The sequence below is a fragment of the Pseudophryne corroboree genome, chromosome 7 (assembly GCF_028390025.1).
Source record: "Pseudophryne corroboree isolate aPseCor3 chromosome 7, aPseCor3.hap2, whole genome shotgun sequence".
Taxonomy (NCBI): Eukaryota; Metazoa; Chordata; class Amphibia; order Anura; family Myobatrachidae; genus Pseudophryne; species Pseudophryne corroboree.
In genome coordinates this window covers 34,536,174-34,548,332 of record NC_086450.1, presented here as the reverse complement: position 1 = coordinate 34,548,332, position 12,159 = coordinate 34,536,174, and the positions used below count along the sequence as shown (strand labels likewise).

At 46.4% G+C, this 12,159-nt stretch overlaps 1 protein-coding gene across 1 annotated transcript in view; it reads right to left on the bottom strand.

Moving 5' to 3' along the window:
• The window catches only part of LOC134944353 (aldehyde oxidase 2-like), a 183,723-nt gene extending 172,021 nt beyond the window's left edge, over nucleotides 1–11,702 (bottom strand). Inside the window, exon 1 of the mRNA XM_063932933.1 lies at nucleotides 11,348–11,702. The gene's annotated coding sequence lies outside the window, so the exon portion shown is untranslated. The remainder of the gene's footprint in view (nucleotides 1–11,347) is intronic.
• Nucleotides 11,703–12,159: the final 457 nt, after the last annotated feature.

Here is a 12,159-nt window from a genome sequence, read left to right as displayed (position 1 = left end):
AGAGCAGAGCTGTTGCACATGCCCAGTGGTAGCAACATCTTCTACCAAATTTGCTGTGTGTGGATCTGAGCCCTCAATCAGTGCACTGGACCGGAGAGTAGCTACCAGGAAGAAGAGACAGGAGCCTTACTATGAGGTGGGAGAATGTTTGCATAGAAAGTGCAGTACTGGTTCTATTATATTTGTGTATTTATTTATTATAGTATGTTTAACCTCTTCCTGATTACTTATCTTATTTATATTATTTAAATATGTTTGATGCAGCATACACTATAGACCATATATTGTGTTAAATATTAATACTGTATTCCATGTTCCGCCAAGTGGGAGATTGTGGATTGCATTTGGAAACCCCCCTCTAGAAATCCTGTGTTTGCCACTGATTACTACTATTTATGCAATTGGGTCCCATCCAACCTCTCTCCTACTGTCTCCCGCCCACAAGCCTTATGCACCGAACTGGGGTCGCAGACATTTTGTTCATAGTCACAGTTGTAAGCCTCCAATCTTCCCCTATTAGCCCTCCTCTCTTGGCTTCAAAATGCTGGTCTACTTCCTTTGCTGGGTCCATGCAGCGCACATTAGAGGAAATTAATAGGAACAGTACATGAAGTGATCAGCGGTTTGTATCTGCTCCAAGTTCAGCCACAAGGTACCATCCGCCTTGACCACTCACTGCCCAAACCTCCCATGGACTGCTTCTTCTCCATGACAATTTAAATGCAAAAATTAGGTTTTGTTCCACAAGCAGAGATTGATAAAATCAATAACAGGGGCACCGGGATTAACTTAGCGGTGTGTTTTTACCATAGACCCCTGCAGGGTGGTTTGGAGTTAGCTGCAACCTGCACGCAGGTTATGGCCCCCTCGCTTGGCAGGCAGGAGAGTGGTCATATAGAAGGATTTAGTACATGGAGCTGATGCAATAGAGCCAAGAGGTCAGGGTCATAACTACAATTTGACCAGGATGGCATTTGCCTGCGAAGGCTCTTCGCAAATTACCCCTGCCTTGCTGTTTGCTCCAAAGTCAGGGTCTTGGCCCAATCATGGAGACTCCATGATTTAGTGGCACTGGACGAGCATGAAATCATGATGTCATCATGATGTCACAATGCAGCTAAGTAGAACTTGCAGTTAGTCAAGATCTTTACTTTTCCAATGGCACCTGGACTCCTAGATATGGCTATTCAAGAAGCTTAAGCAAAGAGTAGAGGATTTTATTAGCTAAGGTCATACACAGGAATGCACAATGGGAGCCAAGGGATATAGCAAGAAGTAGGTCAGTGTCATGCACGTATATCTGTCAGGGCTAACCACTACACCATGTGTAGTACCCCGGAAAATGGTATGTGTGTGCCCCTTTAAGATCACTGACAGGTCCACAGCACCAGTAGAGGAAGGTACGGGTACAGCAAGAGTTAAGCAAAGACCCTGGTCCAATGACATGATCTGAATGTGGAAATCTGATTGGGCAGGGCAGCCTGGGTAGAGAAGAGTCTTGTGGGAAGAAGGAGGAGTAGAGTGAAGATTGGAGGTGCTGGATGCATGCTGAGTGAGGAGCAGAGTGGGAGCTGAGAACAGGTAGCCGAAGACCGGACACTGCCAGGCCTAGTGCAAAGCACTGACGCCGCAGCCATCTTGTAACAGTGAGGAACCGTAGAAAACTGGTCCAGCAAGTAACAACCTCCGCTCTAAGGGTCTGAGGGGTCTATTCATGAAGTAGTGAAAAGTGTGAAGTAAGTCAGTGGAGAAGTTGCCCATGGTGACCAGTCAGCATTAAAGTGACATTTATAATTTTCATACTATACAACTGTACGGAGCAGCTGATTGGCCTTCTCCACAGGCACACTCCTCACTCTTTTCACTGCTTCATGAATAGACCCACTGAGTGAGTACATTGGAAATCGAGTGACCAAACCCCCGGCAAGTTTGATATCCAGCTTAAGTAACCACTGTCATCAGCTGTGCAGTAGTAGAAGGGCGTGGATGGCATAGTGCCATATTCCTCAAGCAAAACCCTGCCAAGAGGTTATTGAAGACAACCCTTTTCCCCCGCATTGATACTGTGAGATAGTTCACAGACTGAGTTTTATTACAAGTGCAAGGTAGACATTTATTCTGGAAAGACTGAGTTATTTCTGCAAGTATAAGTAAAGCCATGTAACTGAGAGAGAGAGTGAGTTTGTTCAACCAAAAGACCCTCATTGTTAAGTGAGTTAAATTTGTCGAGACAATACCATCCCTTCGCTAGCTACACCCTCTTTGGATAGAACTGAGAACATTTGTCGCTATCACACCCCAGGATTGGTTATACATCTGTGTGCCAATTTCCCCCCACTGACACATTGTGACACTACAGAATTTTACCAGAGCTCCAACGTTTATTGCTTGTGAGGATCATTGTACCTTGGTTAGGGTAAGCTAGGAATTTAGCAACAGTTATTGTGAAATTGTATTTTTAATTACTCCTCTCATCACCACATTATAGTTTATTATTGTGTTATACAAATATCTGTAATTTCATTGCTTGTCTTATGCATTTTTTAATGATCCAATGTGATGTGAACTGTGGTCATTTGTCATCTCTTTATCTTCTTTGTATGCCCTATATTTCTTGTGATTATCTAATATTTTTGCCAATTAACCAATCATCCTCCTCAATCCAGAGTTCATTGCAGCTCAATATAAAGACATCCTGTTGGAATTGCTGGCTCACTTCTGTTTTGTATCAATGTATCCTACCTCTCTGAGCAAAGTACTTCAGAAAAGGTATGGGGAAGAACATTTCAAGGGGAAAGGTCTTTCACATAGCCACCCAACATCTGTGATACCTCTCTCAACCACCTAGATATACACGCCAACCCTGGGGTGTTACACTTGTAAGGATTATATTGTGCATTCCTCAAGAAAGTAACTATTGATGAGTTTAAGGTGGCAGAAATAACTGTCTCCTACAGCATTCCAAAATATCCCATACATTCTTGTTTGGCTTCTGAGATGTGACATATGGACACCATCAGTGTCATGTTCAGCAAACCATTGGATGGACACATGTGGTAGGGGCATTGTTAAGATAATTTCCCCAAACTTGCAAATACATGTTACTATTGATATTCTAATGCAGACACCTCTCAAAGTATGTCCCATTACATGACCAAAACATATTTGTCTAGAGCAACACACCGTGAACACTACATAATGTACTCAACCATACCATACGGTATTGATGACAGCAGTTCTCCCAAGCCAACATATCGGTGGGATAAAATATATTCAAAGTATCCTTACCATGGTTCTAAAGGTACAAAATAATTGTGTAGGCTAATGGACTTAGGGCCTAATTCAGCATGGTAGTCTGCTCCGACAACATTCGCATGCTGAAACACTCTGCTGTGTGCGCACGCGCAGAAGCTGCACCGCCATGCGCACACTGTGAGATGTGATGGCATCTCACAGGTGCGAATGCCTCTGCCTGATTGACAGGCAGAGGCATTCACAGAGCGGGAGGAGGCGTTGCAGCGGCATTTTAAGGGAGCGGTCCAGACAATGCAAGCGTGTCCGGACCGTTTCTGGGGCGGGCCGCAGCAGCTGCATGGCATCACATGCAGCCACTGCAAGCCTAAGCACAGAGGGTAGCTATCTGCCTTCGCAGCTACAGTAGGTTGCTTAATTCCTAATTACAGCAGACCATGATCTGTGGCTCTGGACCTCAATGCTAGAGTGACTTGTGCTCGGAGCGGGAAAGGTGTATGACACGAGCCATGTAGGATAAACAGAAGTCAAGCACAGACATCAACAATGAAGCTAGGGTAGCCAAAGTGATAAACTACACTGGACGCCCCAGATTAATAACCCTGTTATTACTCCACTGCATTACCTAGGTCACAGTATAACTTCATTTTACCTATGTACTGAGGAATGTGACTTTAACCTAATTGGGTGCCCGGTATAGAGATTCACCTGGGGATTCTTTTGGTTTCCTGTTCACTGATAGCAAAGATTTATGACCAGGTACAACCGAGTTTTGTTTACATGTGCACCAACGAACGCATGGCCATGTCATCCCATAAGTATTACTTGTACTCAAAATATTTGTATTAGTGCATTAAATGTGTGTACTGAGCAGTGGGGGTTGTGAGTTACAGGATGTTACTTGGGATAGGTATTAGTTTTTAGGGATGGAAGTAAAAGGGTGTTCAGGATTTTATTACATTTCATGGAGATTGGTGTAGAACAGAGGAAATATTATATGTTGAGGACACTTACATAGGAGATATATCACAGGGTATGTAGTGTGTATTGCTATAATTATTATTGAGGTATTTAGCATATACAGTACAAACAACATACAGTATATTCTTATTAGTTTAACATCAGGAAACTGCAGAATAGCTTAATGTTTTATTTACACAATTCAAGGTTTTTAGTAATGCAGCATTTTACTTATATTTTGGTAAAACTGTTGCCTGCTAATAAAACATTCCCTCATCCCCTTAGGATAGGTCCATTAAGTTGGTGTACTTGTATATTGGTGTAACAGGAAGGAAAAAGAACACAGTCCACCATACTTATACCTCCTTCACATCTCCAATGCCAGATCCCACCCGGGAATTGGAAATGGGTCCTTCCCGGGTGGGATCCGACATTGGACCCTATCAGCAGGCTTCCCGTCCTGGCAATTTGCCGGGTCAGCTGTCATAGCGGCGGGGGCGTAGCCGGCAGCGGGGGTGGGGGCGGAGGGGGCACTGGGAGATGAGCTCATATCCTCGCCGCCTCTCCCTATGTAGTCAACGGGTCCCGGGTCGCATCGACCCGGGAACCCGTTCACACTGCCACTGACCCAGAATAACCCTTCTTATAACCTGGGTTGAATTACCGGGTCAGGCGACCTGTGAATTCTCCATGGCCCCTTTCACATCGCACAGTGACCCGTGTTGACTCGGCAATATACCGGGTCAATATCGGGTTATTTGTGCGATGTGAGAGGGATATTATATACTAGGCTTTAGGTGTTCTCCTCGAGCTGACCCCTGGTGGACCCCCACCATAGGCAAACACAGGGGGATTTCCAGTTGCCTGCAAACCCTCCTCTCTAGCCCACACCATGACCACTATAGCAATTGTATATAATACAATTTTACTAGAGCTGCATGTTTTAAAGATCTCCTCAGTATTACAAATAAAATAATTAGCAACACTGGTGGGTCTTTTAAAATGCGTCAGCCAGTAATTAATACATCTGTGTATGCACCAACCAGGAGATCTGTAAAACATGCACTGTTAGGTGTGCTCTGCTATAGACCATATATAGGGTAAATAATACTATAATGTGTTCATATATGTCCAGGACAGTTTCTAGGGTCTTCTGCTGCAACCCCAGCCTTGGTCCAATACTCAGGATTGGTGCCCACAGCTGATATAAAGCATTCAGCTCTGGCAGCATGTAGGGACTGCCACATCTAATGGCTCACTGTGAACCCTGTCCCTGTGTATGTTGGGAATTATGACATACAGTACATTGCACTTTGTATGATGCCGGTTATAGCTGCTGCATGCTAATTCTGCCCTCTTCATGGACTGGCCACATGCACTCTGACATCAAGCAGGTGGAAACCCCCATCTAGAAATCTTGCGTTTGCCACTACCAACTACTTTTATATTGTATCTCATGGCGTTTGTAAATGGTTTCCGTTCTGCTGCAGTCGCGCACAGTGAGAAAAATGATTGGAGGTGGCACAAAGTGACAATAATGTAAATGCAGGACTGCACATGAGCAATATAGTTACAGTATATACAGGAAGGGGACAACAAAAGTTAGTGTAAATGGACAGAACAGTCTGAAAGTGCTGTGCCCCTGAGTCTACCAGTACCTGAAATTGCACAGGACGGGGTCTTAAAATTAAGAGGAGCTCTGCATGAATTAGACTGTAGCTTTAAGATAAGGTTTCCTTTGGTGAAGTTTTATTGACTTATAGTGTACTAGGATTTGCATTTTTCTTGCAATCGTGTAGATTTGCACTGTGCTGCAGGATACATAGCACAACTCATATCAGTCCCCATCTTTTGCCTTTTTCCCCATTATCATCTGTTTTGCACTGTTATAGCAGACAAATACCTGGTAGTGTATAGGGCACATGCACCTTGTATATTTAATACATCAGCTGTGCAAACATGGCGTTAATTGAAGTAAATGAACAAAAAAGTTGCATGGCGCGCCAAACGGAGTTATATGGTGCGATTTGAGGTCATGTGTATGTGGACACGTTGTGTGTATACTTTTACTTTGTTTAGGTCCAACGGTCTCTTTACTCAGTAGAATTCAGCCCTATTTCAGGGGAAAGCAGGTGTTTTATCCGAGACGAGCTTTCTCCTGCCTGTTAAAGTCTCCGTTCTGGCATTCTCCAGCGAGTTTTATCAGTACAGTAAACCCATCCCAGGATGGCGGTAGCGGGAGGAACCAGTCACAGGAATATTGCTTTATTTATTTATTTATACATTTTTTTCTATTCAGATTTTTTTTTTTTATATCTTTTTTTCTTTTCTTTTCCATGCCGAGGCTCCCAGTACCCCTATGTGTGCCGGCCGGTATCATCCAGCAGCTTCTCCGGAGATGTTTACTTAGTAAATCACTGTGATAAGAGCCGATAGGAATCTGTGTCATTGCCGCATAATAATAATAAATAGGGTCCTAAGTCTAATGTCTCAAACACCGAGCATTCAGCATCACACCTGGATTCATATATCTGCATTTATTTACTGTATATCCAGCTTCATAGAAGATCATTATATAATGAAATTCATTTTAAGCACATATTTCATTAGTTGCAAAGATCTGTGAGCGCTGTGGAAGTGACTCTGCCAGTGCCTGGAACTGCACAGGACGGTGCCGCTGACACTGATGCCTGGAACTGCACAGGACGGTGCCGCTGACACTGATGCCTGGAACTACACAGGACGGTACCGCTGACACTGGTGCCTGGAACTACACAGGACGGTACCGCTGACACTGATGCCTGGAACTGCACAGGACGTTGCCGCTGACACTGATGCTTGGAACTGCACAGGACGGTGCCACTGACACTGATGCCTGGAACTGCACAGGACGGCGCCGCTGACACTGATGCCTGGAACTGCACAGGACGGTACCGCTGACACTGGTGCCTGGAACTACACAGGACGGTACCGCTGACACTGATGCCTGGAACTGCACAGGACGTTGCCGCTGACACTGATGCTTGGAACTGCACAGGACGGTGCCACTGACACTGATGCCTGGAACTGCACAGGACGGCGCCGCTGACACTGATGCCTGGAACTGCACAGGACGGTGCCACTGACACTGGTGCCTGAAACTGCACAGGACGGTGCCGCTGACACTGATGCCTGGAACTACACAGGACAGTACCGCTGACACTGATGCCTGGAACTGCACAGGACGTTGCCGCTGACACTGATGCCTGGAACTGCACAGGACGGTGCCACTGACACTGATGCCTGGAACTGCTCAGGATGGTGCCGCTGACACTGATGCCCGGGACTGCACAGAACAGTGCCACTGACACTGATGCCTGGAACTGCTCAGGACAGTGACGCTGACACTGATGCCTGAAACTGCACAGGAGGGTGCCACTGACACTGATGCCTGGAACTGCTCAGGACGGTGCCGCTGACACTGATGCCTGGAACTGCACAGGAGGCTGCCACTGACACTGATGCTTGGAACTGCTCAGGACGGTGCTGCTGACACTGATGCCTGGAACTGCTCAGGACGGTGCCGCTGACACTGATGCCTGGAACTACACAGGACGGTGTCGCTGACACTGATGCCTGGAACTGCACAGGGCGGTGCCGCTGACACTGATGCCTGGAACTGCACAGGACGGTGCCACTGACATTGATGCCTGGAACTGCACAGGACGGTGCCACTGACACTGATGCCTGGAACTGCACCATTTTTCCACCAAAAAGTCACTCAGCTGAGTCCTGGCTGATGGAGATGGAAAATGGCATCTCAGCAATGGGATCAGTTGAGAAGGTCATGACCTATGGATAACAGCAGGAGGCATCTGTAGGAAATAGACGCCTTCTGCATGCGTCTTAGGACGCAGCCTCGAATCACCAATCACAACCATTGGTCATGACATTAGCAGACCGCGGTCAGCCTGCATAAGCTGATGTTTATTCAGGATGGCTGTAGGATACGGGCTGCCAGGTCCAGGATGTCTGCATCCAACGACCAGACCCTGTGCCTAGGCATGCCTACAAAATGGACGACACGCCCATGTTTCAAAGATCGGTGACAGTTGTCGACCCCAAATGCTGCAGCCTGCCGTCAGTTAATCATGCTGCAACTAACAGGGGGCTGCGAGTGATCATGCAGGACCCGTTCTGCACATGCGCAGACCCCCAAACATTGGATCTATATGTAAGTCATCGTGTTTGTGTACAAACCTCAGTCATACCCAATGACTGCTGCCCGGACCATCCCAGAGGAATACACTCTGCAACATTACAGCACCAGGGTCTGAAGCCCCGTCATTAAAAGACATGCCATGAAAACCAGTATTACAAAGCAGAGCTGGTTACTTCTGCCAGTGCATGGGTAACTGCAAAACGGTCTTCAAAAAACAAGCTTATTAATAATAATAATAATAATAATAATAATAATAATAATAATAATAATAATAATAATACAGCACTTATATTATAATATCTTCCAAACAGTGTTTTTCCTTATTGTGTTCTACATGAAACGGTGTAGTACAAAATATCGATGTATGGGCTGTTGAAATTTAGAATGAAAATATGGACAGGAGGTCGAAGTGTTAAATGTTGACGTTCCTGATATCAACATTGACATAATGTTGGCATTGTTAATGCCATCAGTCGGCATGTTGACCATACGGCTTCCCATTTAGCGAGGGGAGTGTGCCCAACCTTAAACCTAACCCCAACCAGAGCACAACTCTGACCCTAATGGCAGCCTAACCCTAATCTATCCTTAAGCCTAATGGGTCCTACACACTGGCCGATCGGCCGCTGAGGTGCCCGACAGCCGATCCGGTGGCGTGGGGACGGGGGAGGGGGGGGGAGGGGGGGTTACAGGGGGAGTTATCACCCGGCCCCAAAGCCCTGCATGCTAATATGGACTAGATTGTCAATATTGGCTTGCAGGTATAAACAAGTCGGCACCGACGATGAACGAGCGCGGGGGCGCACATCATTCATCGTTGGTGCCTACACACTGGAAGATATTAACAATATCTTGTTCATTAATGAACGATATCATTCATATCTTTCAGTGTAATCGCTAAGTGTGTAGGGCCCTTACTGTAACTCTACAATTGTGGAAAAATATCAATATTCTATTGTCGACACTTACAGGGGTCTATGTACTAGAGATAAAGTGGAGAGAGATAAAGTACCAACCAACCAGCTCCTAGCTGTTATTTTTTCAAACACAGCCTGTAACATGGCAGTCAGGAGCTGATTGGATGGTACTTTATCTCTCTCTTCTATATCTCTGTCCAATACTTAGTACATCTCCCCCTGATGACAATGTTAACATTTTATCAACATTCTGCCATTGATGACATTCTGGTGTCGACATTAGGAACCTATACCACAGGAACACTGGCAGCAGGGGCGTCTCTAGAGAGGACGGGACCAGTGTGCAGACTCCGTGTGTGGGCCCCCTCCTCTGCTGTAGCCGTCACCGCCGCTGTTAGCGCTCTGAGCGCTGTAGACTCTGGCCGCAGCGCCATTTTTCAGGAGTCCTGCGCATGCGCTGTAGACTCCGGCACTGTACCAGAGTCTCTAGTGGTCAGTGCGCTAGCAGCGGCGGTGACGGCTATGGGAGAGGAGGGGGGCCACACACAGTCGCCGATGGATGCCGGAAAGGTGAGTATAGAAGAAAAGGGTGCAGTGTGTGCGGTGTGGGCCCGCTCTGGACCCAGGGCCACATGTGCGCCACTGTACCCATTATACTGTAGATACGCCAGTGACTGGCATAGAACACAACATTACACAGGATGAGACAGACAAATGGAACCAGCCACTGAGGGGTGTATTGAGAGCTGGGGGGCGTGGCAGTCACCATCTAGCTGGCAGCGCAGGTCTCCGGGGTAATGGCGCAGTTGACATTTTCCCGGTGATTTTTCTACTGCGCATGAGCAAAGGGGGGACCCCGGAGAGGTAGGTATTGGAGAAAGGGTGCAGGGTGTGTGTAGCACCTATATATATATATATATATATATATATATATACTACGCAGCCACTGACCCAGCACTACAGGGACTTCCACCCTTGGACAAAGTCTGCTCTCTACTATACTTAGAAACATATTCAACATGAGCAAAGGGTCGCAACCTGCAACTCTCCCGCTGTCGTGGAACTACAAGTCCCAGCACGTGCTACGGTGACATGCTCGGTGACAAATAGAGAGCGCTGGCTGTCCGTGTCTGCTTATTGATTTTTTAAAAATATATTTTTATTGAGAATGAAGCGAGCATATAGCAGATATCACACGTGCTGACACTGATGTGATTGACTGTAATAGGATACAAATATATAGCACCAAAACCATAAATCATTCTGACGTCAAGTATACTTGGTGGATTCTGTTTCCCAGTAGTCAAGGCACAGATAAATCAATAGGTGTCCCCCCACCATCTGCCTTATTTCATACCATTGGGTAAAATGAAAACAGTTGTGTGATTGTTGTGTAAGTGGATGATTATTATTACCAAACAGTGGCCGGGGACCCTAGCAAGATACAGCGAGATACAGCCACAAGCTCCCCAGCACCTTGCTGTAGCATTTTGTTATCGTGCACCAGAATACATGGTCTTATGGTCTAATAAAGGCCCAGATTTATCAAGCCTTGGCGAGTGATAAATAGCACGGTGCTAAAAGTGCCAGCCAATCAGCTCCCAACTGTCATGTCCCAAGCTGTGTTTGAAAAATGACAGGAGCTTGTTGGCTGGTACTATCTCTCTTCATTTTATTACTCTCCAAGCGATGATGCATCTGGCCCATAGCCTGTAACATGACAGTTGGGAGCTGATTGGTTGGTACTTTATCAACGTGCAGTTTATCACTCTCCGAGGCTTGATAAATGGGGGCCAAAGCGCGTTATTATGTGTTACACCCTGTCATAATGTAGAAAATACAAAACACAGATATTTGCGGGTGTGCTGCCCTAAAAACGTCTCCCGTACATCTCCTATCACCCTGCCAGGCAACACACATCAATATAACACACTGGCTGAGCGCCGACACCGCTGACAGAACGCCAAGTCACACTCCCACGTACAATATCTATTACTGCGCGCTGTCTCGTACTTACTTCCTGCTCTGTAGTCACCTGGACGAGGGAATCCTTTACAGTGCACCAAGTGCCACTAGTTCTGCAGCTTCCATCACGCTGTGAAATGTCTGTCCCGCTTCCCTCTCTTTCCGTCGGTATCAGGCTTGTGTCAGGAGGAGTCCTGGCTGACTCTGTGCGAGAGATCGGCAGCTCCACACACACACACACACACACACACACACACACACACACACACACACACACACACACACACCTATGCTGTTACTAACGTGTGATGTTGTAAATGCCCCTCCCTTGTCATCGCTCCGTGCTGCAGCCCTGCACACATCCCAGGCTGAGCTGCAATGTCCCCAGGGCTGGGCCTAGGCCTCTCTCTTGACCCTGTCACCCAGCCCTCAAACCAGTTTTGCAACGAGCGAAGCCGCCACTTAATCTGTATGGGAATATTGTGGGATGTGAGGCTGAGGAAGCGTGATGTCATGTGTTGCTGAAAGAGAAGATTCCTGAAGGGGAGTTATCATAGGTTTAGATCAGGCTTTCCCATTGTCAGTCCTCAAGGTACCCTAACAGTTCAGGTTTTAAGGATATCTATGCTTGGGCCTAGATGGTAAAATCAAATTGGCAGAGGTACTAATTCAGTCAGCTGTGCTTAATCATGGATATCCTGAAAACCTGGACTGTTAGGGTGTCCTGAGAACTGATTATGGGAACCACAGGTTTAGCTGATAATGGGGTCTATTTACTAAGCCTTGAATGTAGATAAAGTGGACGGAGATAAAGTGCCAGCCAATCAGCTCCTACCTGTCATTTTTTACATCCAGCCTGTGACA